This window comes from Rana temporaria, chromosome 2 (genome assembly GCF_905171775.1).
Source record: "Rana temporaria chromosome 2, aRanTem1.1, whole genome shotgun sequence".
NCBI lineage: Eukaryota > Metazoa > Chordata > Amphibia > Anura > Ranidae > Rana > Rana temporaria.
The window spans coordinates 326255397-326259986 of record NC_053490.1 but is presented as its reverse complement, the minus strand read 5'-3'; the positions used below and the strand labels follow the sequence as shown (position 1 = coordinate 326259986).

General features: G+C 42.8%; 1 pseudogene; it reads right to left on the bottom strand.

Moving 5' to 3' along the window:
- Positions 1-1850: 1850 nt before the first annotated feature.
- LOC120929946 lies at positions 1851-1961 on the bottom strand (annotated as a pseudogene).
- Between the last annotated feature and the right edge of the window lie 2629 nt (positions 1962-4590).

Genomic DNA, 4590 nt, shown 5'->3' with positions numbered 1-4590 from the left:
ACTTGTCTGTAGGTACATTAAATATCTACTAAATTTGTGGTGTTTAGGAGATATTCCCACTGGATGCAGCCGGTGACGTCACCAACATATGCCCTCTGAAGGTCCAGCATACCGTACCAGACTTTCAGATCTCTGTGTCGCAGCAGACGGCTCCAGCGCGCATATGCAGGAGTGACATAATCGCAGGCCCAGCCACTCATACAGCTGGCCCGGTTCACACTGGTGCAAAATGAAAAAAAAAAGTCCTGCAACTGTCGATCCGACTTTGCCCTGCAACTTTGGTCTGGCTTCCATGCATGTTAGGTATCAATTTACTTTTTCGTAAAACATCACATTATACATAAAAAAAAAAATCAGGTTATCTTTAGTGGATTTTTTTTCCGATTCATGAAAGTTTTTTTCCAAAAAAACACGTTTGAAAAAATTACTGCGCAAATACCGTGTAACATAAAAATCACCATTTTATTCCCTAGGGTCTGCTAAAACAATATATATATAAGGTTTGGGGGTTCTGAGTAATTTTCTAGCAAAAAAATGATTATTATTACATGTAGGAGAGAAGTGTCAGAATTGGCTTGGGTGGCAATGGGTTAATTACCATAAGTAAGTAATTTACAAACAATTATATATTGTTTTTAGGGTAATTTACTATGTTTTCAAAAACTGTACGCAAGCAGGTGGTTTAATGGACAAATTACTGAAGTTGGAAGTTATAACTTTCAACCAGTAATTTCACAGTAAATAGATAATTAGTTTTTTTTATCGAAAGCCCATGGCGTGTGAAAGACACTCAAAAACTTCACCTGGTGCCAAAAAAAATGTGCACAACATAAAGAGGCGACACAAAAATGTGCAAAGGGTGTACACAAGCCCTCTAAAATCAGAGGGCCTTGCCCTGAATCCCCCGGGGCGTTAGGCTCCTGACAGGGAAAAGGGTACTTAGACTTTGGTCCATCTTGCCGAGACCAGGCGGACCCCTTTCTTTAGAGGGTCTGCCGAAACGGACCCACCCAAGTACTAGGTGGGGCTCCCCCGAAGGGAGACCCCATGAGAGAGGGCAAACTAAGCCAGAAGGCCATGCCCCCTCCCAAGACTTTCAGGGCAGGCCCGAGGACCTACACCCTACCAGTCACACAGTGCAAACCGTATACAAAACTTAAAAATACAAAAAGGTGACACACAAAGGAAATAAATAAAAGAAAGTGGGGGAGGAATGTGAAGGTGAAGAGTGAAAAGTGGCCATTGTGCAATACAATGGTCAGGACCTCCGACCAGGAATAAAAAATTCCTCCGCTCCCGACCAAAATGCCCAGCCCAGGAGGCAGGTGCTAAAAAAAAGCGTGTTCTGGTGCAGTGACCGTGGTGACATAAATCAATGTGACCCTCACTCACAGTGATCTTCTGGCACCCCTGGACTGCCACTCCAGGGGCACATATACCATAGGCTTTCTAGTTCCTATCCGACCCCCCGACTGGATCAGTGCAGCCCTCCGCCCCCGTCGGATAGAGAGCCCTTCAAGGTTTTCTCAGGGAGAGCCACTGTTCAACCTCAGCTGCCTCCACCAATACTAACCCTTCCAGGCCCCCATCAATCCGGTGGATTTGCATGGCGCCACCCTGCCTTGCATACAGGGCCACACCAGATTGCCGACAGGGACAGCACTTACACCGACACCAGCCAGAAGGCCGGAATGAAACCTGGCAAAAAAGCCAGACCCAGTGCAGCCACCCATCCTCACCAGGAGCACCCTTCCAGACAGCTCAGACTCGACCATGGGCCGGCCCCCTGTATCTGTCGGGCAGCTTGGCGTAGTCACTACAGAAACCGTCCTTCCAGGTGCAATGACACCATTGGATTTGCATCCACCCTCCCCACTCTTGGGAGCAGCTTCAGCGCCTCCTCTGGAAACTGATAAGAACAGATACTACACTTGATCTTAGCCAAAGGGCAGAGAAATAATAATGTGTTTAGGTTATAGCCCTCCCTTACTCTATCCAAAAAAAGTTTTGCCTATAGTTTTACTTTAAGTTCCTTTTAATGTGCTCATTGTATCAACCATATAGAGCACATACACTTGGAATACACACAACAGGTAAATCTCCAAGTCTCAACCACTTCCGGACTACCGCACGACTATATACGTTGGCACTTTGAAAAGGGATATCTCTGTTACGACAGCAGCTAGCTGCCATAACTCAGATATCCTCGTCTTCAGGCAGCGGTCCGGTTTACGATAATGGAAGTCTCTTCGGCGGATTTGCCGCAAAATCACTGCTATCTGCGGCGGGAGAGGGGCCCCCCACCACCGCTCTCCCATGCCCTCTGCCGTTTACCGGAGCCATCGGCAGTGGCAGAGGCGATTGGGTCCTTCCTGTGGCTAGGTTTGGAGACAAGTGAAGGGAAGATGGCCCTCACCCGTGTCCATACCATAACAGGGCGGAAGCGACGTCAAAACGTCACTTCGGCCCATAGCTCTTAAAGGGACTTTTTAAAATTTATTTTTTCCAAAAAAAAAATGTATTGCATTTAAGTCTAACTATGAGATCTGATGTCTTTTTGACCCCAGATCTCATATTTAAGAGGACCTGTCATGCTTTTTTCTATTACAAGGGATGTTTACATTCCTTGTAATAGGAATAAAAGTGACACAATTTTTGTGTGTAAAAAATCTAAATAAAACGTAAAATAAGATTTTTTTTTTTTTTTTAAACACGCCCTGTCCCGCCGAGCTCACGTGCAGAAGTGATTGGGGACCCATGCCATAACGATAATTAAAAGGTATTATAAAGGCACTATCAGCATGTCATTTTACTAATCCCTTCCTTTTGATATATGTTTTTTCTTAAATCTGTGATATTGTGTTAATGAATTTGAATTATTGGAGCTGTTTTGGCAGGGATTTTGTGACGTCATACCAGTCTGAGGGTGGGAGAAGCTTTGTTTTTTTGTTTTTTCTGATTGGTTGATGGTTATTTAACCAGTAGTTCACCGCCCGCCGTCATATGACGGCAGGAAGATGAACCTCTTGTTCTGGGTGGATGTCTGCCGGGCATCCACGATTGCCCAGTAACTGTAAACACACAGATCCACGTCCTGTCAGGGAGAAGAATGGTGTGTCCCTTGTACATAGGGACACTGATCGGTCACCTCCCCCAGTCAGTCCCCTCCCCCCACAGTAAGAATCACTCCCTAGGAAGCACATTAAACCCTTGATTGCCCCCTAGTGTTAACCCCTTCCCTGCCAGTCATATTTATACAGCAATGAATGCAGTTTTATAGCACGGATCGCTGTAAATGTGTATAAATGTGAATGGTCACAAAAATGTGTCAAAAGTGTCCGATGTGTCCGCCGGAATATCGCAGGCACGATAAAAAAATCGCAGATCGCCACCATTACTAGTAAAAAAAAAAATAATAATAAAAATGCTATAAATCTATCCCCTATTTTGTAGACGTTATAACTTTTGCGCAAACCAATCAGTAAACGCTTATTGCGATTTTTTTCTTTACCAAAAATATGTAGAATAATACATATCGGCCTAAACTGAGGAAAAAAAACAGTTAAAACAAAATTTGATATTTATTATAGCAAAAAGTTAAAAATATTATGTTTTTTTCAAACGTGTCCCTTTTCTTTTGTTTATAGCGCAATAAATAAAAACTGCAGAGGTGATCAAATACAACCAAAAGAAAGCTCTATTTGTGGGGGAAAAAAAGATAAACATTCATTTGGGTACAGTGTTGCATGACCACGTAATTGTCATTCAAAGTGTGACAGCGCTGAAAGCTGAAAAATGGCTTGGGCAGGAAGGGGGTGAAAGTGCCCAGTATTGAAGTGGTTAAATACTTTTTAGTGTTACCCCACATTTATCACATGCCTGACAAAGGGGTTCTGCTTGACTCCGAAATGTTGCACTCTCCTTGTGTTGTGATCATGCAATAAATTATCAGTTTGGATGCTATTTATGTTGTTCCATGGTGTGCTGGCAAATATCTTTACTGCCACTTATGCATGCAGAAGCAAACGCATACGTGAGTAGCGCCCGCATATGAAAATGGTGTTCAAACCACACATGTGAGGTATTGCTGCGATCGGTAGAGCGAGTGCAATAATTCTAGCCCTAGACCTCCTCTAACTCAAAACATGTAAGCTGTAGAATTTTTTAAACATTGCCTATGGAGATTTTTAAGGTTAAAAGTTTGTCGTCATTCCACGAGCGGGCGCAATTTTGACGTGTGACATGTTGGGTATCAATTTACTGGATGTAACATTATCTTTCACAATATAAAAAAAAAATTGGGCTAACTTTACTGTTGTCTTATTTTTTTATTGAAAAAAGTGTATTTTTTCCCCAAAAAGTGCGCTTGTAAGACCGCTGCACAAATACGGTGTGACAAAGTATTGCTATGACCGCCATTTTATTCTGTAGCGTGTTAGGAAAAAAAGTATAATGTTTGGGGGTTCTAAGTCATTTTCTAGCAAAAAAAAATGTTTTTAACTTGCAAACAACAAATCTCAGAAACAGGCTTGGTCCTTAAGTGGTTAATGGAGCCAATGTTTTGAAGAAGTGAGCTGAAATAAAACAGCA